Raw genomic sequence first — 24,463 nt, 5'->3', positions numbered from 1 at the left:
GAATTATATGTCATTTGTATATCAAACTGATTTGTACAGGTACTTGTGTTAAATATGTATTTGTAAAGCTGTTTGTGTTAAAAATGTACCAACAGTGGGTCCTGATGGACAGAAAATAAGTACACGTGTATATCAAACTGTATTGTAACTGTTGAAATGAGTATATTGTAACAGAGGATATTGGAAGAGAAGAGGTTAATCTCAGTCCAGCTAACTTTGAAACTAAATTACCTGGTTTAGGCCATAAAGATTTATCTTACAGTGAAAAGCCAGAACTAGGAATCCTGCCTTAATGCCCTTAGGGGTGAATTAATTGCTACCCTGGAAGGGTGGAAGTTTTTGAAATGGTTTTATAGCTTCCAGATGCTATAACACATTTTAGCAAAGCTCTGTGTGCATATATGGTAACACATATGTACAAGATTCTGGCTCGGTTTCTAGTAAAGGGGGGGGGGGGGTAGTGTGGGAACCAGAAGTCAATTTACGAGACATATGTGATGTCATTCTGTAATCCAGCACTGAAGTGATGTTTTAATACCAGATGACAGAAGTCTCAGGGCAGTCTGTTTGTGAAACCTGACAAGAAGAAAGATCAGTGACCCACTTTATCTTGCCTAACAAGTTGAACTAGGGGACAGTAATTCTTTAGGTCAGTAAGGAAAATATAGCAAGGTAAGTTAAGTATTTTTCTGTGTCTGTGTGAACCTTTCCATCTGTTTTATTTTTAATATTTCCTGTGATTGAAACTGATGTTTATTGTAAATAGATATTTAGTATTTTCATGTCCCTTTTTATTTATTATTATTAAATATATTTAAACTTTTCATTGTGGCTGGTCTTTTAGATAGTATTTTAACCTTTGAGACTACTTATATTTATTTGGTGACACTTGGCCACTCCTGAAAGCATTGCTGTATTGGTCAAACACTAACATTTGTATTTATATTAATTTTACTAAGCACAATTGGATACCATGGTAAGAGCCTTAGAGTAGCTGGCTTTGGAGTTTTCTTGTGGGAGGGATCTGCCTTATAGTTTGGGCAGAGGGGTCATAGCTGGTAAATCTGTGAAAGCCTTTCCTAGGTGTGTGTGTGTGTGTGTGTGTGTGTGTGTGTGTGTGTGTGTGTGTGTGTGTGTGTGTGTGTGTGTGTGTGTGTGTGTGTGTCAGGTACTTAGAGCAGGAACACAGAGCACAGGTTTCACAGAGAGAGTGATGGAGGACTTGGCTTGGAACACTCTGCTGAGAACATAACTCTACAGTTTTGTCAGTGAGGAGTGTTATTTGGGACCTAGAGAGAGAGAGAGGAAACCTAGCCCCAGGACTGTGTGTGTTCCATGTGTTCTTTTAAGGGAAATTGTGCTTGGTGCAGAGAGCTGCATCTGGAAATAATGTATGTATCTATCTTTGCTCCAAGTGAGCATCCCTCACTAATGTCAGTGGTGAAGATTGAGGCTCTTTGATTACTGGCCCAGGGGAGGGACATCGCGCATGGTAATACAGCTAAGCACTACAAAGTTTTGTATGTTTGAAGGGTACTGCTTTCATATTCAAACTGTGTGCTGACTTTCCACTGACAGTCATTTAAAGTTGTGTTTTCATATTATGCGTATTTTACATGCTGCAGAATGTACAAACAGGTAGGTATTTTATGAAAATATATTTTATCTTAATACATCTTCTTTACAGCCCTAGGTAAAAAAGGTTAATTTACAGAGACATAAATTTGTTTACTAGAGAAGGGCTGCCATGATTTTGCCATGAACTAATCTGCACAGAGTCCAATACAATACCTATGGCTATTGAAAAGGATATTGCCTCTTACTCTGCCAGTAGAATAAACACTTGTGAAATACCTATATGCTAATAAAATATATGCATTTCAGGGACAAAACTGTTAAAATGCAAGTCTGCAATCAAATATCCAGCAGAAGGGTTGAGGCAATGACCATCTACCTGTAACCAAGTGGGTCAGTAAATGCAGGATATGTCAAGTCATCAGCACCTGTGCAAAGCCTTCATTCAGACAGTATCAACTGTGATGAAGTTCCAACAGCTCCTAGAGCAGTAGCAAGATGTCCATTAGGCTTAGCCTTTTGAAAATATTCCTTGTAATTGTAAGGTAAAGGAAGGTCGTAATTTTAGACAATATAGTTATAGCCAAAGAAGTTAATAATGCTGTTTGATTGCACATAATGAGTTCAGTTTCTAGGTAAATGATTTCAGATTAGGTGTGAAACTGCTGGAAACTGGAAAACTGGTTTGCATTTGGAGAAAGTGAGCAGTCATTTTTATGACTGGCCACATAACTAACCCATTTACTGATTTAGAACTACTAAATTATCTTCTGTATTTCAAATTTGGAAGTTCATTGTGTTGCAGGTGGTTAAACCCACGATGGTGGTGCTGCGGTAGCGTTGTCGCCTCACAGTAAGATGCTGTCCGGTTCGATTCTCAGCTAGAGCGTCTTCTGCGTGGAGACATGCGTGAATGGGCGTACCTTCGTTGAAGGTTGTGCGTCAGGGCTGGTAACTCGGCACGTAAAAATCAACTACCAGTCATTAGCGGACCGGAGTTCCACTGTGGCGACCCCTAACTGGGAAAAGCCAAAAGCCGCACACACGCATTGTGTTGCCAGTGGTTAAGGCTTTTACTCCTTGCTTTCTTGAACTGTGAGATGATGTTTGGTCACAAAGGGTGAAGCCTGAGTGGCAAGCTAAACAGGCCTGTGTAGTTTCCTGTAGAAATGCATCACAACCATAAGATGCAGCCATTAGCAAGGTAGTTAGGTATTTAACAACAGTATGTATTTTACAATATCTAAATTTTTGTGGGTTCATGAATAGAACATCTTTTCCCATTTGTAAAATTCCTTTATTTGCTATTTAGTTCTAGTTTATATTTAATTTGGATTTTTTTATAATGCTTGATGCTTTCATTTTGGTAGTTTTTTAAACTGGAAAGATTTCACAGTGCATCTTCACAATATGTAGTTTCTTTTTTATTGTATCTAAATTTTATATGGAATTTTATAATGGTGTTTAATTATTTGTACTAGTAAATTATGTCCTATACTTCAGAAATTGCAATTTTATATTGTATTGAAACAATTACATGCTTTCTTATAGGTTCATAGGTGTTTACTAGGCTAACGATCACAAGGGCCTTTTTAAGCCTAGCCATGCATCCGAAATCTCTGACAAGTTCTGATACACTTTGTGATGCGTGTAGTCCATTAAACTGTTTTTGCAGTTTTAAATACTTAAAACTGCAAAAACAGTTTAATGGACTGCTTGTAACAAATGTAGTGTCATTCATTGTAATGAATGGATGTTCATCGTGTTTCACTGTTGCAGTCATTACTCTTGGGTTATCCTGCTGGCAGGCTACCCGAAGTTGGCCTGAATTCCAAAGTCCTGGTCCGGCATCGGTTGCTGTCACCTCTTCCCTGACGTCAGTGCGCCAGGGGTATAAAAGTTGCAGCCGACGCCATTTTCTTCAGTCTTTCTTGCTGCGCGGTGCCCGAAGCAAAAGCAGTACGCAAGTGCCAGTCAGCAGACTCCTGAGATTTTCAAATCCAAATTTCAAAACCGAAGTCTTCATTAAAGTTAAGTACTCCGTTGGGGAAAAATTTTTATTGCTCCAGACCGATGTCAGAAAAAGTTAACAATTGTATTTCTTGTGGGAAGCAAATACCTCATAAGGATTTTCACTCTTACTGTATTCCTTGCCTAGGCCCTTACCACAACGTTGCTAGCTGTCGGTTTTGTGCTAGATTTAACCAACGCACTATTAAGCGTCGGTTCGATTTTGCATTTAATTACTTTGGCCGAAGGTTTAATTATATAATGCCATCGGGACAGCCGATGACCAGAGTTTACAAAAAATGCAAGGAAAAGGATAGGCATCCGAGGTCCAAAACCGACGATGAGGCCTCCGTTAGGCCAGTCGCCGGTTCGCCGGTTTTCAGTGAGGCGCTTTTGTAGCCCATGGCGGCCACTGCCTCAGAGTCACAGGCCGCTTCCGACTCCCATGTGGAGCCAACTGGGCCTCTGGATACTCAAGGTATTGGACACTTGGAAATCATTCCCTCAGATGGGTCCAGAGCCACTGAACAGGCATCGGCTTCTGAGGGTGTCTTCAGACCTACACAGTTATATGTTAAACCATCTTCAGCTTCAAAGACAAAGACTAAAGCAGCTCTAAAGACAAAAAAACAAGTACAGCATTCTCCTACTCAGACTTCCATGCCTAAAAAAAAACAGATGCTTAAAATGGCCGAAGACCTAATTATTTTGATCAGGGGTTCCCATCCCCCTCCTGATAAGAGGCCTAGGCAAGAGACAGAATATGATTCTTCTGATCAGGTTTCTATTTCCTCTGATTCCTCTTCTGAACAGGGTTATTCTATTCCTCCCTATGAGGATTCTGATGCTGAAGAATCCATTCCTTCCGCCTCTCCTCCTGAGGATTATTCTTTTGGGGAAACCCTGCATACCATGTGGGAGCATTTCCACTGGGAGAGCCAAGATTACTCAGAATCTAAGAAAAGTCTCAAAGGCTTTCTGCTACTACCTCAGCACAGACCCCTTGCTATTCCACCTGTTCTAGACATTGTAGATGATGTATTTTCAGAGTCCGGACAGTCCCCTGACTCTTTACCCCCTGCACCTACTAAGCCTGACAGATACTACAGGGTCTCATATTCTCATAAATTCCTATCTAAAAACCCCGCTGCTGACTGAGAAACCATATCTCAGGGTCCCAAAGGGGTCAAAGCTTCCACTGCAAAGAACCCTGTCCCCTCTGATAGGGATTCTAGGGCACTGGACAGATGGGGGAAAAAAGTTTACACTTCTGCTACCTTGGCTGTAATGGCTTTAAATTGTCAGTTTCATCAGTTTCATATGCTTAAATATCAGCAATACTTAATGTGACTGCTTAAACAGAAAATGTTGACAAATTCTGAATGTTCAGAGAACAAGGAAATGCAGGATTTATTGCATGCAGCTGAATAAGTGGGAAAGCATACTTTGCAATGTGGTTATGATTCACTGGAGGCCTCTTGCAGGGCCACTGTTACAGGTTCTGTTATTAGAAGGCTTCTAAACAGTCACCAAGGCCATTGATGAGGGAAAGGCAGTCCATACAGCCTACCTTGACCTTGCAAAAGCTTTCGACACAATACCCCACTCGGGTATTATAGAGAAACTTACCAGCTTAAATGTAAACCCATATGTCACAAGATGGGTTGCAAACTGGCTAAAGGACAGAATCCACAGGGTTAGAGTTGCTGGCGCCATGTCAGACTCCAAGCCGGTCACAAGTGGTGTCCCACAGGGCTCAGTCCTTGGCCCCCTGTTGTTCGGCATCTACTTCTCAGAAGTACAGGCAAACATAGGAGGACTATGGCTGACAAAGTTTGCAGATGACTGCAAACTGGGAGCCATAGTGGAAAGTACATCGGACACAGATATCCTTCAGAGGGGTCTCACGGAAATTGATGACTGGTGCCAGAGCCATGGCCTGAAGTTAAATGCCAAAAAATGTATAGTCATACCCTTCGGGAAAAACAAGGTAACCCCAAGCTACCATATAGGTGGCAATCCATTAAGCACAGAAGAGGTTATCAGGGACCTGGGGACCCAGGTTGACAGTGGCCTTTCTTTGACAGTCAAATTGCTATACTGGTTAGCAAGACCTTCTACTTTGCCCACCTGCTATTGATGGGATTCACATCCAGATCAAGTGAGGTCATTGTTCCCCCCTGTACTCTTCACTTATCAGACCAATGATCGAGTACAATGCCCCATTCGGGATGTATCTCACCCGACACCTGCAGCAATTGGAGAGACCCCAAAAGTTCCTCACCAAAAGGATAAAGGGACTCCAAAATCTGTCATATGCTGCCAGACTGATGAAACTCCAGCTCTATTCAGTCGCATACCGCCTGCTCAGAGGTGACCTGTGCCTGACATACAAGGCCATGTCCAACCCGGAATTAATGGACATGCTCCACCTCAAAAAATCCAAATCTACCAGATCCACTAGAGCAAGCGACTTAAACCTTAGCACGGATATAAATAGGACATGCTGGAGGGATAGATTTGTCACCCAGATACTCCCTATGCTGTGGAATAAAATCCCGGTCCATGTGAGGCAGAGCACCTCGCTGGCTCTGTTCAAGAGAAATCTTGACCGGTGGATGGGAGATCGTAGGTTTACCCCGGGAATCATCTCTGTGTCACTGCTGGACAGAGGCACAACAAACTAATGGGCACAGTATTTTTTTAACATAAGGGGTGATGTAAGCCACAAAACTTTGGGCTAGGCTTATAAATGCCTTAGGGCAGATAGCCTAGTATAAACCTATGAACCTATAAGGCATGCTTGGTTAAAGGAACAGAATCTACCTGATCATGTTAAAGCAAAATTATTAGATGCTCCATTACAGCATGATACTTTGTTTGGTGTTAAATCAGAAGAGGTGTTGAAGAAAATGAAGGATAAAGCGAAATCCATGCAGACAGTTAAGGATATTCTACAGGTACAGCCACCCAGATTTAGCAGGAACTGGCCTTCCAAAAATTGGTCCTTTCCAGTGTCAGACAGGCCACAAAGAGGCAGATACAGACGGCCCAGAGGCAGATCTCAGCCCCAAGGCTCATACAGGCCTAAACAATGGGGTGCTCCTACCTCCAAAAGCAGAGAAGACAAATCACAACTTTACAGGAAACCGTCCCAATGACTTTCCTCTGCCAGATCCAAGCACTTTCCTTTTGGCAGCCCCCTAAGGGGGAAAACTAGCACTTTTGTTCACCAAATTGGCAAATGATTACCCAAGACAAATGGTTCTTGAACATAGTGTACCGGGGCTACAGGTTCCATTTTCACACCCTACCAAGGGCAAAAGGTATGCCACACCTGCCACACAATCAATGGGCAGAGGCACAAAAGCAAATTACAGCCCTCATGGACATGAGGGCCATTCAACAAGTACCACAAGAGCAGGGGCAAGGATTTTACTTGAGACTTTTCTTGGTGTCCAGAAAGGACAAAACCTGGAGACCAATACTGGACCTGTCTATATTAAACACTTTTCTGGAGGTTCCAAAATTCAAGATGTTGACTCTACAGCAGCTACTGCACATGCTGGGCAAGAAGGCTTGGCTCGTAACTTTGGACCTAAAAGAGGCATACCTGCATGTCCCAATCAGACAATCTTGTAGAAGATACCTCAGATTCATAGCTGGCTCAATGCACTACCAACTATCTGCACTGCCCTTTGGCTTATCTACTGTGCCCAGGGTCTTCACAAAATGCCTGGCACCAGTAATTGCATTTTGCAGACAAAGAGGAATTCAAATATATCCCTACTTGGACGACTGCCTTAGTCAAGCAGAGAACAAAGACATTCTTCTAAAGCATCTGGTGTTTGTAAAACGATTACTAATTTGCCTAGGGTACACAGTAAACAAAAAGAAATCAAAACTAGTACCCTCTCAAGAGATAATATGCCTGGGTTCAAGCTTAAATACAACTGCCCAGATGGCTTATCTCACGCCAGATAAACAAAGGCAACTGACTTCTTACTTCAAAAAGTTGGCAGCAAAGACCCAGTTATCAGCAAGGAAAATCCTGCAGGCCTTGGGCTTCATGGCATCCTGCATTCTACTAATTCCATATGCCAGACTGCATATGAGGAAACTACAGTGGTATCTAAAAAGTGTTTGGACTCCGCATTGCCACAGCCTGGAGACAGTAATTACCCTCATTCCCTGCCTGCAACAGGAGTTTTGATGGTGGGCGCAGACAGACACTGACAACGGATGCATCAGATTATTCCTGGGGGGCCCATATGGCAGGAAAATGTATTCAGGGCACATGGCCTGCAAGCCAGATGCATCTTCATATCAATCAAAAAGAGATGCTAGCTGGTCAGAATGTCCTGACAGCTTTCAAGGATCTACTTCATCCAGGGCAGCTACTGATAAAGATGGGCAATACTACGGTCATGTGGTACATAAACAAGCAGGGAGGCACACATTCATACCCGCTGTGCAGACAAGCAATGACCTTGTGGGACACAGCATTGACTTATCAAGTTCACCTGCAAGCACAATTCCTGCCAGGAAAAACAAATACTCTGGCAGACGAACTAAGCAGAAACCTCATGGATCCCCATGAGTGGAAACTGGATCCACAAGTCTTCAGCATGATAACAAGTAAATGGGGATACCCAGACATAGATATATTTGCCTCCCCTCACAACTGCCAATTACAGAGATTTTGCACAAGGATTTATCACAAACAAGCATGGAGAGTGGACGCCCTGTCCTTCAGCTGGAGATACCTAACAATATATGCCTTTCCTCCACTGCCTCTCCTTCCCAAGGTACTCCTAAAGGTCAGACAAGAGAATCCAAAAATGATACTGATTGCACCAGACTGGCCACACCAGCACTGGTACCCAATCCTAAACAGCTTGTGTCAAGGTCCAGCATGGATATTGCCTCAAACTTCTCACTTGCTGACCCAACAAAACAATCAGATCCTGCTCAGCCAACTCAGGACCTTAAATCTGACAGCATGGCAGATAATGTAGCCATTCAGAACACTCCTCTTTCAAAAGCTGTTATGGATGTTATCTTGGAGGCCAGGAGGCCCAGTCTCAGAAAATCTTATGCTGAAAAATGGAAGAGATTCTGTGCTTGGAACCAGGAACAAGGCATTGGCACACATGTACCAAATGTTACTCAGATTCTACAATACCTAACTGAGATGCTGGACAAAGGCCTTTCCTTTTCATCAATTAAGATTCATGCCTCTGCCACTTCAGCCCATTATAATATGGAACCACCTATCTTTTCTCATCCTTTAATAAGGCAGTACCTCAGAGGGGCCAAAAACATCAGGCCTCCAAGGCGAGCACCAGTTCTGGCATGGGACCTCAATTATGTCTTGGAAAAACTCACAGTGCCTCCCTTTGAGCCAGCCTCAACAGCTGATATAAAATTCTTATCCTGGAAAACAGCTCTGCTATAGCAATAACCCCTGCAAGACGAGTCTTGGAGTTACAAGCACTCATGGCTGTGGAACCTTTTATCATTTTTCATCCAGACAGGGTTTCTCTGAGGACAAACCCAACATTTATGCCTAAGGTGGTGTCCAGTGTGGCCCTCAACCAAACCATTCACTTGCCTACATTTTATCCAAACCCACAGAACAAGGGTGAGAAAATTCTGCATTCTTTGGACATACACAGGCAGCTACGCTTCTACTTGGACAGAATAAAGCTTTCAGAAAGACTGAGCAACTTTGTGTCATATGCTGCAGGATCACAAGGAAAGGCTATCTCAAAATAGACCATTTCTAAATGGATAGGTCATTGCATCCATTTCTGCTATTCTCAGCATGGCAAATCTGTGCCTAAGGGCATTAGGGCATTAGGCCTCATTCTACCAGAGCAGCAGCCACTTCAGCAGCCTTCCTCAGAGGAGTACCAACCAAAGACATCTTAGAGGCTGCAACTTGGAGTTCAGTGCACACTTTTACAAAGCACTACCACTTACCTCTTTACTCTAAATCCAGAGCAGGCTTTGCCACTGCAGTGCTGCAGGGCCTCATAGCCTGTCCTAATCCTATTTAGCTCAGCCACCCATCCTCAGCTTTGGGATTCAACCCAAGAGTAATGACTGCAACAGTGAAACATGATGAACACAGTACAGTTGTGTACCTACCATAAATGTAGATGTTCGAGTGTATTCACTGTTGCAGTCCAGGTTACCCTCCCTCTGTCCCCCTTTCTTTTGCTGGGGTTTATCTGTACTTGTCTATTCTATACAACCTATGTGGTGTATTTGCTTGTAGATGAAGGAAATGTTTCTTTACTGCATGTATGTTTATTGGCATAATATATTTAGCCTACCCTTTTGGGGGCACCTGACATCTGGGGCAAGAAAAACTGAAGAAAATGGCATCGGCTGCATCTTTTATACCTCTGGCACACTAACGTCAGGGAAGAGGTGACAGCAACCGACACCGGACCAGGACTTTGGAATTCAGGCCGACTGCGGGTAGCCTGCCAGCAGGATAACCCAAGAGTAATGACTGCAACAGTGAATACACTTGAACATCTACATTTATGGTAGGTACACAACTGTACTTTATGCATTACTGACCCTTTGTGATGCCCCTGCACTGGCCCAGTAATCAAGGAGCCTCAATCCTCACCACTGGCAACAGTGAGGGACATACACAATGGGGGGGATGACAAGTACACCCACAGTAAAATACCGTTTCCCTTAAGAGCACACAGAAATCACAGTCAATCTGGGCCTGGTTTTTCCCTCTTTCTCCAATTCCCGTATAAGACTCCCCATTGGCACAGCTATAGGGTCAAGATCTCAGCCGAGTGGCCAAGCTAAGACCTCCACCACCCTTTCTGTCCAACCAGTGCTTTGTGTCCCTGCCCAAGTAGCTCACACACACACACACTCACACACACACACACACACACACACACACACACACACACACACACACACACACACACACACTCTTTGAGATTTGATTTATATACAAACACACATGTACACATGGGGAAGGCTGGCTGGCTAGCTATGCCCCCTTCTGCCCAGACTACAAGGTAGTACCAGCTGCCACCAGCCACACTTAACTTATCAGCTACTGTAAGGCCCTTACAAAAGGTATCCAATCCTACTGTGTAATGTTACTATTAATCCAAATGGTAGTTTTGACCAAGACTTGCAAGGCTATTTAGGAGTGGCCTGTACAGTGTCACCAAATACATATGCAAGTACTCTTAAGAGCTTAAATATGTCTCACAAATGTCAGCCACAAAGGTAAGTCTAAATATATTTAATAATTAATAAAAGAACAAGACAATACTCAGTCCACAAACATAGTTTCTTTAGAGTTCAAAATCACAGGAAATATTTAAAAACAGTATTGCAGGACAGTCTCAAATAAATACAGAAAACATCTAAACTAATCTTTACCACATTCCTATCTATATGTAAAATAAATTAATGTACCCTGGTTACTTACTATTAGCAAGGCAAGTGCAGATGATAGTAATAATGGACGTTTCCAGGTCAAAGACAAAATAAAAAATGCCTAGTCTCTCTGAGAGAGTTCTTAAATTAATAATAAACATTCCTGATGGGTTAGCTTGGATGGCATCAGTTTTTGTCACCTGACTTCAATTCCCAGGCTAAACAGATAACAGAATTTAACATCTCTGTGAGAAAAGTACATATCTTTCAGAAGTTTGCAGAACTTGGAGGTTCTAAAACAATAAAATGTTTTTACATTTGAAACCTGGTAACTATTTCTGTTTCAAGACAATACAGAAACCTATAGTGCTCGACATTGTCTGCTTGCTGCATTGAAACTTCCTTTTATAGCACATAGTAAAGCACTTAATTTCAACTTATTTTCTTGATATTTTGTAAGTTAATCTTCTGTGTTCCAGCAGGGTATTCTGTGGTTACATTCTTGAAGCTCAGTACATGACACACAGTTCTGTACAAGTCATATCAGTATTCACAAATGACATAGCACAGTTCTGTATAAATCATATCATTATTCACAAATGACATAGAATTATTTACAAAATTCCAGGTGGCTCGGCTGGCAGTGTCAAACCCTTGATAATGCAAATGTGGGCCTGGGAGAAGAACTATTTACAAGTTGCCTGTGACCATTAGAGACATAATTGCCAAACCAAGGATGAATTTCTGGTTTCCCATCCGATTGTCTGTGTTGCAATTGAATTGAGTTAGGGAGGAACTCTGTTTCACAGGGATGGGGAGTCTAATCCATAGACAGGGTGATGTCTGGGATACATACCCGCCTCTCCAGCAGGTCCTATTTATATCACAGGCAAGGTTTAACTCTCTAGAATGGGTAATTCCGGTGCTGTTTGTCTTATGGATATATAAGGGTCCATCAGAGTGGAGTCTGACAATGCCCTCTATGCCAGGCATAGAACTCCCCTCAAAAGCCTGTAGGAGACCGAATACAGGGACAGGGCCTTGAGGCAGTCTGCATAGGTCATTTTACTTGTGCCCTGTATTCTTTTAATGAGGAACCTCTGTGGAAGTTCCAGTTGTTGGATATACCTGGTTAGGTACATACTAAAGGTGGCACTTTACTTATTGATAGGTCTGATGAATAAAAATTAAAATAAAAAGCCGGACAAAAAACAAACTATAATTTATTAACAAAAACACATTAAATAGTGAGCACTTTTGTCTTAACTCATAAGACTTCTTCAGACTGATTAATGTAGTTAAACACACCCACTATGTAGGGTATGTCTAATAAAATCACATGCCACTTAATTGTTAAGCTAATGCTTTAACCCTAATAAGGTTTTGGCTTTCTATGAATCCTGGTATACATGCAATCATGCAATTGGGAATAATATAAACTTCCATTTTTTTAAGAAACTTAAATGGTTTCTAAAAATGTTAAATATATTCATCCAGTCCAATATATTCATCATATAACTTGAATCCAATTTTACTTTTATATTCCCATTTACATAATACATTCTTATAGTTATTAAGCAATTATTTTTGATTTCATCTTAACATAAATCATTGTATGCATATGGATTGTTTATTATTTGTTCATGTAAACTCTTCCATTTACTTGTATAGTATGCAGTTAAGCAAAGTGTAGTCACATTTAGAATTATGGCTGGGGAGTAGGATTCTAAATCTGGAAAACTTATCTGTCCATGTTCCATATCCTTATATGATTTTTATATGTAATTCTTGGTTTTATTGGGTACCCCAAAAGCATTTTTTTTCTAATTATTTTATTAACTTCTTATCTGGAAACATGGCAGGTGATTGTAATTTATACAATGTTTTAGGTAAAACAATCATTTCTATCAGCATTAATCTTTCTTCAAATGTAAAGAAATATGTATTCCATTGTTGAATTAATGACTTTATTTCAAGAATACTGGTAAAGATAGAATAATTAAATTAGTATCTGAGTAAATATTTATTCCTAAGTGTTTAATGTTTTTATCCCAATCAAAGTTATATTTTTAATATTTGCATCTACAGTTTGATTAATTAAAATACATTCAGATTTATTATGGTTAATATGCATTGAAGAAAAACTGATCTAAGTCCACATTAATTTTAGGGCCTGACATGATATCACCTACTGATAATAAGATGCTGTCAACAAATAGTTGTATTTTAGATTAAAAATATTTGTTAAGCTCAAAACCAACTTTTTAAGGCAAATAGTGGATTTAATAGACATCCTTGCCTTGTACTATTGAGATTTTCAATTTACTGTGAAAGAAGCAAAACTATTTTTACATATACTCTAGAGCCTACATAAAGGTGTATAATTAAATCTACAAAACATTCTGGAAATCTATATCATATTAATGTTCTAAATAAATATTTCCAGTCAACTGAACCATGTGCTTTTTTAATATCTAAACTAATCAAAGCTAGTTTCTTCTCCCAGTTGTTCACTAGACCCATTATATAATACAATGTCCAATTTGGTATGTACCTCCCAAGGCATCTGCAACAACTGGAAAGGCAGCAGAAATACCTCACTAAAAGAATCACAAGCCTAAAGCAGATGCCCTATGTTGACCATCTAAAAAAAAACTCCAGCTATACTCTGTCGCATATTGTCTACTCAGAGGCTATCTCTGCTTAACATACAAGGCCATGTCAAACCCCGAGCTGTTGGACATGCTACACTTAAAGAAATCCCAATCCCTCAGAGCCGCACGCTCCAGGGATCTAAACCTGGTCATCACAATGAACAAAACATGCTGGAGGGATAGGTTCGTGACCCAGAGACTCCCCAGACTCTGGAACTGACTGCCCATACATGCCAAGCAGAGTACCTCTTTGGCCCTCTTCAAAAGGAACCTTGATGATTGGATGGGAGATAGAAAATTCACCCCGGGGATCACGTCCGTCACCCTGCTAGACTGGTCCAGGGGAGTAAATATTGTGGAAAGAAATAGCCAGGGAATTGTTATGACCTGGCTTGTATAGGCCCTAGGGCCGATAGCCTAGTACCAGCCTATGAACCTATGATATTGTGAAGTTAATTTTATCACTTGTATATTATCTGTTTTTTTATTTTACTGTTCTAGTTTAGATTTTGAATTTATTTTTGTACATCAACTAATTTGTTGTCTCAGTCTTTAAATTTTATTACAAGATCATATTTCCCTTAATGTAAATTTTAAAGTGTCTCATAGAACTACTTTAGGAGCTTCTTTGATATCATTAAATAAGCAGATATCATCAATTTGCTCTAAAAGGTGTTTTTTTTAATTATTTTAATTTTATCATATATGGAGGGATCTTATTTACCAGTTAAAAATTTCTAGGTTTAATTTTTAAATCTATGTATACTGCATTATCATCTGATAGTGGACATAGTATAATTTCAAAACCATCTATTTTATTACTAATATCCATATATGTGTGTGTGTGTGTGTATATATATATATATATATATATATATATATATATATATATATATATATATAAATATACATACACATACACATATGTGTGAGTATATGTATTTGGGTATATATTATATACATATATATATATATATATATATATATATATATATATATATATACACACACACACACACATGTGCATATGAATAATGAATATAAAAAGAGAATTGTTTTCTATAGATAAAGCTAAATCTTTTATATTGTTATTGATTGTTCACTTATTTAACACCTTAGCCATAGCTGGAATTATAATATTTTTTCTCAAAATTAGGTACCTTTTCTCTGTGATACAATTGAAACCTCTTCTAAATATTTGTAAAATTTCAAGATAACACCAGGCTGTATTTATGCCCAATCCTGGCATCCAATAAAAGTTAGCCAGTGTGTTATTATATTGAACAATTACAGCTGAAAACATGCCTTTGCAGTCTTTATATGTATCTAAGATCTTTGGCATAATTTGTTTTATCAAAACAGGAAGAAACAAAAATTTTGTAACCTAAATTATTCAGCAGATGTACTTCCTTCTGTATTATGTTTCCTGCAGATGTACAGTGCCAGCTTTATTTAATTTTAAGTATTTTGATAGAACCCTTCTTTTATTGCCCTTATTTAATCCACGTTATAATAGTTGCTTTTAAATTATTCATATTTTAACTGCAATTTGATAGTAAAATTATCTACACTTAAGAAATGACGATCACAAATCAAGGTGTGTAAACTGTGCAGCCCTTAAAACCAACCAAGAATCTAGAAATAAGAGTTCACATAATCTCCGATGAAAATGACCTCTGTCAGACAAATATGGACTTAAACAATGCCATCAATTTACAGTTAATTAAATAATTACACACCTAAATTAGTGTTGTTAAAAGGGTATATCTAAAAAACCTATGTAAAACATTTAAAACCATGCAAACCTCACTCCAACTCACGAATAATTAAAATGTTCTTGGTCAATTTTTTCGATCCACTACTTACGAAAAAAGCATAAAATACCACACAATTTACAAAGTCAAGCTCTAATAATATAAACATATGTAGGATGTTTGTAAAAAAAAAAAATAATAAATATACATTTACATCACATCTAATTCAAGTACAAAAACAATAAATGCCAATGTCATAGTTTAGCAGCCCTCATTCTTAGAACAGGTATACTGAAATATGATCATGTAAGCCTAGCGTGAGGTAGTGTCTGGAGTGAAGGTGCTTAATTTGTGTTTAATAAGTGAGATTTTGATCATTTTGATTTTTGAGCATTGGGTCATTTTCATCTGAGACTAGGTGAACCCATATTTCTAGATTTATAAATGAAAACCGTGTCACATTAATTAATAAATGTCCTTATACATTATTATATATGTTGAAACTTTTCTTCCAAACTCTAAAACAATGCACTTATAAATTAATATTACCATTCTAGTATGTAACCAAAACATATTTACAACCCTTTATTCTATGGATACTAAGTTCCTAACCTATCTAAACCTATAGACTGATTAAACTTCAACTTCTCTATCAACTCTAATCTTAGCCTAAGCTACTGTAACTAGTATATAATGTCTTGACAAACTATAAATTATGATGACTGAAAATAATTTAACAGTACAATTTTTATTAATCAGCTTATTTTTTACATACAGTTAATATCCATTGTTTGATAGGAAAATAAAAAAAGTTACTGTGCAGAATATTTTACCAATTCCTTTTTTTATCCCTTTTCTTTCTCCTTTTTTCCTCCTTTTCTCTTCTTTATCCCCACTTTTCTTTCTTTTATATTTCTCCCCTTTTAATTTTCCATTTGACTATATTATGTATTTCTGTTTCACTGAAATACTATGTTTATAACTACTTATTGTGTTCACATATCAACATGTCAGGCATACACCTGTTCAGAGTTCAACTTCTATATATCATTGAACATTTCTTAATTATTACTTATTTACAATAAAGCAATTTATTATATATACCATTTTCAAAAGTCTCCAGTCTAATTTTCTTGCCTTCTTCACTATGTAGCTTGTTTCCATTTGTGGTTCATACGAAGATAGCTGTAATCACTTGTTTTCCATCTTATGTAACCAAATGTCTACGTCTATAACACAGGTTTTTATCTTCTCTTTCTCTTGCATCTTCTCTTGGATGTATGTATTTTACATTTTTATTGTGAGTGGATCAGTCTTTTAATCATGTCAAAGTTTCTTTTTGCTTATATTCTGTACATACATGTGTGTCTATATATATTACATGGATATTTGTATTCACAGCCTTACACACATATATGCATAACTACAAACCAAAGCATTGTATGCAACCACACATGCATATACCTACATTTCATTTGATGTTGCATTTCATATTTAATTTTATGTTTGAGATTTCTGTATTTTTTAGGAAGTTATTTTGTTATACCAAAGATTCATAAGGATGAAAATCATCCACCTCATCCTACAGTTGTGTCTGCCAAAGGTTCAGAGTTGGAAACTATTTCTACATTTATAGACATGGCTCTTAAAGGCATTATTGTAAAACAGGTTTATTTTATTAGACACATTTCATTTTACTAAAAAGGTCATATCTGTACAAGTTGAGTATTGCTTTTTGGTAACAATGTACATCAAGTACTGTCTATAATGTAAGTGCTGAGTGGGTTTCTTCGATGTTGTGGGGACACAGCCAATGCACTGTTCAAGAAATGTCTTCTCATGGAATGCACTGTACTGTTGTTAACTACCAATTTCTTCCTATTTCATGTAAGCCATTATCAACAAGTGATGGGTGGCCATAACCTCTACCATGGTACTGAATTATTCAAATCTGGACATGATTTTTTGGGCAGAACAAATTTTATGAAGGTGCTGGATTTAAAGGTTACATTTTATGATTGTTTTGTTGATAACTTTTTTGGAATGAAAATGAAACATAACTTGCAATAGTTGCACAGTTTATCAATAACAGTATTTTTTTTTTTTACTTCCATGTCCAACATAGTAATGATAGTATATTTTCGGGGCAGTGATGTAGGTAAGAGATGTCAACTGAGACAGAAACATGTGAGTTATAACAACTTCAGATGTAATTTAGCAGTACATTTTATAAGAATGCAGCCTTTATACATTAAGGATAATGTAATTAGTGGGTCAGTGTGTGAGGCACAAGAGTTTCACTTCAGATAAGAACAGTCTGTTTATCTTTATGAATTACACACAAAAAAATCTACGAAGGGAAAGAATATCACTAGTTATTTTCTTTTAACCAATATGAAATTTGAAAAAAAAATGACCAAAGATTAAAAAAATAGTTGGAGTGCTGTTACGTCACTGACATTCACTACAGACAATGGTGCAAATAAAAATAGTGAAAAGAAATATTTTTAGTGCTAGCCCTGAAGTATTGGAAAGTGTGTGAGGGAAACTATTTTTATCAACAAGAGAGAAAATTTGAAAGTACATGTAACATATATGTAACAATGATGGACAAAAAGATACTTTCAAACTTTTTTTCTTGTAACTAGTGCAGATACATTTTCAATTCAGTTATTTTTTTGTCAGAATACAGAGAGGATTTATAAATTAAAGGACTTTTTTAAAATGTGCTTCTACCTTTGTTTTATGTAGTAGTAAGCAGTACAGGTGATTTTTATTGGTAAAACAGTGAAAAAAACAATGAACTACATTTATGAGTGTGCATATGCATTAAAACATAAACGTGTGGTTAATGCTGTGTTACACATCGGCACTGTGCACATAACTGTTAAACGTTTGCTTTTTATGTTCTGGATTTTGCTTCAGAGGTGAGGACAGGGAAGGGGTTTTAGAGTATAAAGAATAGATTGTCCTTGATGCGTGAAATCTTTTTGTAGGACAACTTTTACAATTAGGAGAAGATTAAGTAATATAATAAAATCTTATGCTGGCGTTTTAGGATTTAGTTTTAGAATATGTTTATTATATGATTTTTCAAGATATGTTGTTTAATATATTTTTCCACTGTTTTTTATGTATTGTTTTAAATTAAATGGCTAATGTGATTTGTTAATATTTAATTACATGATTTTGTAGAAGGATCTGACAAAGTCTTTAATGTGGGTGGGAGATGAAATTGGAGACTGAATACAAGTTTGTCATCTCATATCCAGATGACTTAGGATAATGCTACTTTCCATATTTTGCTTGACATGTTTTTCTTTGGCCAATCAATATGAAGTATCCAAGGACAATAAAAAGATTTGAGTACGTAAAGGTCAGCTCAAATGTACTACAAATACATTGGTACACTTAAACTGGAAATAAAAAGCATGTACTGCCACAAGGGAAGGAATTTTTAAACTGGAATATCTGATCTGCATCATGGCAAAAAAAAAAATGCCCTGCAATCAGATCAACATGCCTAGCATCTGCACTGGGCCTGGTTAGTGTTCTACTGCCTCTGCAAGCAATTAAATTCTGCAATAATTTAAGCATTCAAAGGCAGGCACTTCCTAAAAATAAACAATAAGGAGACAAACCACTTCAGCAAACGAACAGAAAGAAATAGTGACTACAGGGAGCATGTGCCTTTATCCCATATGGACAGATATCTGTACGGACCAAAAAGATGAAATTCCTTTGCATCTGTGGGTCTTTTTTTTAAACAAAAAATATCTTTATTAAATTATCACTTATTACATCACAAACCATATTAACAAAGTCCTAGTTGAAAACATTATATATCACTTATAATCTGCCCAATCATTGTCAGCCAAACACTGTAAAGGTCATTCAAGTCCTGCCTTCTTAAACCTCATTCATCCCCTGTATATATTGTTCCCACAATTCTCAATTTTCCTACGTAATTTGCTCCTACCCTTTTTTACAGGTCCTGATTCCAGTTGTTTTATCTTTGTTACTATATTCACCACTTCTAATACAGTTGGTTTAGACTTTGATTTTCATTTTCTAGTAATTTCCATATCAAAGACCACCGAAATAAAATGACACACCACAGAACAACAAAAAAAGAAAATGAAGACTACAGAACAGATGTCCTAGAATGTCTTTATTAAACTATTAAGTGCTTTCATCCTTAGTATAATGGACTTCTTCAGAATAAAAATAACAAAACATTCATGGTGTGTGTGTGTGTGTATATATATATATATATATATATATATATATATATATATATATATATATATATATGTTCATACTAGGCTATCTGCCCTAGGGCATTTATAAGCCTAGCCAGAGTGTGTTTGGCTTTCGCCACCCATTTTAAATTAATTTTGCTATGCCCTTTTTCGAGGTTAGTATACTGTGCCTCTGTCTAACAGTGACACAGAAGTGATACCCGGGGTAAACCTACGATCCCCATCCACTCATCAAGATTCCTCTTGAAGAGAGTCAGTGAGGGACTCTGCCTAACCTGGACTGGGATTTTATTCCAGAGTGAAGGGAGCCTCTGGGTTATGAATCTGTCCCTCCAGCATGTCCTATTTATTTCAGTGCTGAGGTTCAAGTCTCTCGAGCACGTAGCTCGACGGGATTTGGATTTTCTGAGGTGCAGCATGTCCATTCCGGATTGGACATGGCTTTATATGTCAGGCACAGATCGCCTCTGAGCAGGCGGTATGCCACTGAGTACAGCTGGGGTTTCTTTAACCGGGCAGCATATGGCATCTGTTTGAGCCCTTTGATCCTCTTGGTGAGGTACTTTTGGGGTCTTTCCAGTTGCTGCAGGTGTCTGGTAAGGTACATCCCAAAAGGGGCATTATACTCAATTATGGGCCTGATGAGGGATGAGTAAAGAGGCACGTTGACCTCCCCTGATCTAGATGTGAATCCTTTCATGATTAGGTTGGCTATATAAAATGTTTTTCTAACCACTTTGGCCACGTGGTTGTCAAATGAGAGATTGCTATCAACTTGGGTCCCCAGATCCCTAAATACTTCTTCTGTACTTAATAGATTACCACTTATGTGGTAATTTGTGGGCACTTTGTTTTTGCCAAAGGGAATGACTATACACTTTTTGGCGTTTAGCTCGAGGCCATGGCTCTGACACCAGTTGTCTGTTTCTATGAGGACCTTTTGGAGGATGCATGTGTCGGCTGGAGAGTCGATTATGGCGCCCAGTTTGCAGTCATCTGCGAACTTGGTCAGCCACAGTTCTTCCGCGTTGGCCTGTACCTCTGAGAAATATATACCGAACAAGAGAGGTCCCAGGACTGAGCCTTGTGGGACGCCACTTGTAACTGGTTTGGAGTCTGACATGGCTCCAGCAATTCTAACCATGTGGGTTCTGTCCATGAGCCAGTTTGCAACCCATCTAGTGACATAGGGGTTTATATTTAAGCTGGTGAGCTTATATGTAATGCCTGAGTGGGGTATTGTATCGAAGGCGTTTGCGAGGTCCAGGTAGGCTGTGTGGACCACCTGCCCCTCGTTAATGGCCTTGGTGACTGTTTCAAAGAAATCAACCAGGTTTAAGAGGCAGGATCTGCCCTTAACAAAGCCGAACTGGGTAGGATCCAGTGTCTGTAGGTCCCCAATATCTTTATTTATAAGGTCCATGATGATCCTTTCCATAGCTTTGCAGACCAAGCTAGTCAGGCTTATGGGGCGATAGTTTCCAGGATCCGTTGAGGCACCACCTTTGTGGAGAGGGATCACCGTTGCTGTACACCACTCTTTGGGTACATATCCTGTAGTAAGGCTGAGACTGAACAGTAGTTTTATGTTTGGGTTTAGCTCTTCTTGGAGTTGATGTAGGGCGCAGCCCGGGACACCGTCTGGTCCCATTGATGCTGTGTTTTTTGCTTTGGAGAGAGCGGCTCTTACCTGAGCATCTGCGATGTCAGGGGGGGGCAGCACTCTGCTGGGATAGATATTTGCCCTTTTGGTGTGGAGGGGGGGGGAGAAGTTTGCGCTGAACCTGTCAGCTAGGATGTTGGCAATGTCAGTGGGTTCGGTGTATTTTTTGTCATTTTGGACTAATTCTGAGCATATCTGGGAATTCCCACCCAGGTTCCTAACATAACTAAAGAAAGCCTTGTGATTATCCTTAGTGTCCTGTGCATGTTTTTCTCGAAGCTGGCCTTAGACGATTTTATGAGTGCCCGTAGTTTTTTGCTAATACTGATCAGAGATGCCTTCCCTTTTTGGGATTTTGCTCTATCCTGTAGTAGCTTCCTCTTTCTATTGTATAGTTTGTTTATGGCTGGGGTCCACCAGACAGGACGTCTGCCTTTGGAGGATTGGGTCTTGGTTTTATTTGGGATTGCATGATCCATGCATTCCTTTTTTTTTCAAAACAGGTTTATTGTTTTAACATATAAGAGAAATATCATAACAATTTTATACAAGTAATTAAAAATAGGTATTATTATAATATTCAACAAAACAACTAAAGTATTTACAAAGACATCCACTACAATCAGATCAATTAATTAAACTAAAATACCATGCTATTGAAATTAAAATTTTTTTAACAAATTTTGTAAATTATCCCATACAATATAATAAGATGCTTTTCTATTTGTTCTTGTCCTAATTGTGTTTATTTCCATATGGCACACTATATTCATAACATTTTTAAATTCATTGAACGAAGGAGGTGTATCTGAAATCCAATTTCTAGTTATTATTTTCCTAGCCACTGCTAGAATAGACCATAACAAGGGAAGCTTAACCTTTTTAACACTTAGAGGTACAGGTGTGTTGAATAATATAAGAGATTTAGAAATAATGAAATTATCTGTAAACAGAGCCTGCAAAAATTCATTAATTGACTTCCAGTATTCTTTCAATTTTATACAGTCATAAAACATATGAGCCCAGTCAGCATTAATTTCTACATTACATCTCTTACATAAATTATCTTTATTATTTATTTTATTCATCATCAAAGGTGTATAAAAGATCTATGTAAAAATTTCCATGTATAAAGTCTCCAGACAATGGAAGACGTAGTTCTATAAGCAGATTCCAATATATATTGTTTATCTTGTTGATTTGGTGGGTCCCCATTAATAGAAGTGAAATAATTCCAGTATGAATCTACACTGTAAAAAGTTTCTTGTCTGATAATTTTATGTATGTATGAAAGTTTACCTTTATCAGAAACTTTATGTTGTAAATTTAATATCAAGTAATCAATCAGTGTTGGAATAGATTCTTTAACTGTTATAGACATTAGATCTATTTTATTAATGAGATGTTGTCTAAAGGTCTGAACCTCTAACCAGCAAGTTTCTCTTAGATCAAATTCTTGTTTTAAGAAATCTAGATTTTTAACTTTATTATCAGATATCAACTGATACCAGTACTTTAGATCATTATCTATAGCTAAATGAGTTCCTTCAGAAGTAGATGACAAAAGCATACCCTGAGTATACATTATAGGAATACAATAAAATTCCATTCCCTATACTTAGGGTGCATGAATATAAAGTTACGATAACTAATAATAATATTTAATGGGTAACAAACCATATGTTTAGGTGTAATAGGTGAAGTACAAAATTCCTTTAGTAACCATAACATGGAGTTATTTACAATCATATTTTTATGTGTTAAGGAGATTTTCATGAAGTGCATACTAATTAGCTCCCAATAATCTTTCCATTTTGCGACATATGACTGATCTATTAATAAAGTAATAACTTTTACAATAGAAGAGATAGTATATAAATTAAAGTCTGGAAAAGAAATACCCCCTTGAGACCAGCTATTAGTATGTTTCTTTAATGCAATCCTAGGTCTATTAGGTGCCCATAGGAAATTTAACATTAGTGTATTCAGTTTCTTGATAATTATTTTTGTAGGTGGAAGTATTATTGATTGTATTAAGTATAAAATCTTGGGGAATATTATCATTTTAATAATTGTAAGTCTCTCCTCCATAGTAAAAAACATATTATTCCAGGTATTAAAAAGATTTTGTATATTAAGAAAACAGGTATTATAATTATTATATATAATAGATTTAATATCTTTAGATAGTATTATACCTAAATAAGTTATCCGACCTGAATTGGGTACATATTTAGTAAAATCACTAATGAGAATTTTTTTTTCGTGTATATATAGGTAGTATTTTAGTTTTTTCTTCATTGAATATTAAACCAGAAATACTTTTAAAATTCATCATGTTATCAAATAGAGACTGCATAGAAGAATTAGATCCTGTTGATGTAATTAGAACATCATCTGCAAAAAGTTGAATTTTGGATGTTGTATTTTCATCTATTTCAAAACCCTCTATGTCAGTACTGTTTCTGATCAAATTAGCCCAAGGCTCCATTACTAAAGTGAATAATAGTGGAGAAAGTGGACATCCTTGTTTTGTACCTTTAAGAATGGGTATTTTTTGTGAAACATATGTTCCTACCTTTAATATAAGCCAACGTTCCTTTGTATAAATGCTCAATTAGATTTACAAATGCATCTGAGAAGTTTGTGCACTTCATTAAGGTAAACAGATAGTCCCAACTTACTGAATCAAATGCTGAACTTATATCAAGACTAATAAGTGTTAAATCTTTCTTTTTCCTATTTGCAAAATCTATTAATGTTAAAGTTCTTCTTATATTATCAAAAGTATTTCTATTTACAATGAAGCCTGTCTGATCTATATCTATAATGCCGGGAATGATTGTCTTCAATCTATCAGCAAAGATACTCATAAACATTTTATAATCAACATTAAGTAATGAGATGGGCCGATATGAAGAGCATCTAGTTGGATCTTTATTAGGTTTTAAAATTGGCGAAATAAATGTGTATTGCCAAGATCGGGGGGTTATTAACTCAGTTTGGGCCAAAATAAAAACCTTATGTATTAATGAATATGTACTTTTAGAAAGGATTTTATATATCTCTGGTATAATACAATCATTACCCGGTGCTTTGTTTGATTTAAGCTTA

The 24,463-nt window shown here is 37.6% G+C and overlaps 1 protein-coding gene across 3 annotated transcripts in view; it reads left to right on the top strand.

Moving 5' to 3' along the window:
• The window catches only part of LOC122800942 (probetacellulin-like), a 717,852-nt gene that overhangs the window by 603,833 nt on the left and 89,556 nt on the right, over positions 1-24,463 (top strand). Inside the window, exon 6 of one of the 3 annotated variants that reach the window (XR_006364659.1) lies at positions 1,626-1,638. The exons of the other annotated variants lie outside the window; for them this stretch is intronic. The gene's annotated coding sequence lies outside the window, so the exon portion shown is untranslated. The remainder of the gene's footprint in view (positions 1-1,625; positions 1,639-24,463) is intronic. 3 annotated transcript variants of the gene reach the window in all.

This window comes from Protopterus annectens, chromosome 4.part1 (assembly GCF_019279795.1).
Source record: "Protopterus annectens isolate FY-2018-M chromosome 4.part1, PAN1.0, whole genome shotgun sequence".
In the NCBI taxonomy this organism is placed as follows: Eukaryota; Metazoa; Chordata; order Ceratodontiformes; family Protopteridae; genus Protopterus; species Protopterus annectens.
This window is presented reverse-complemented; position numbering and strand designations above follow the sequence as displayed.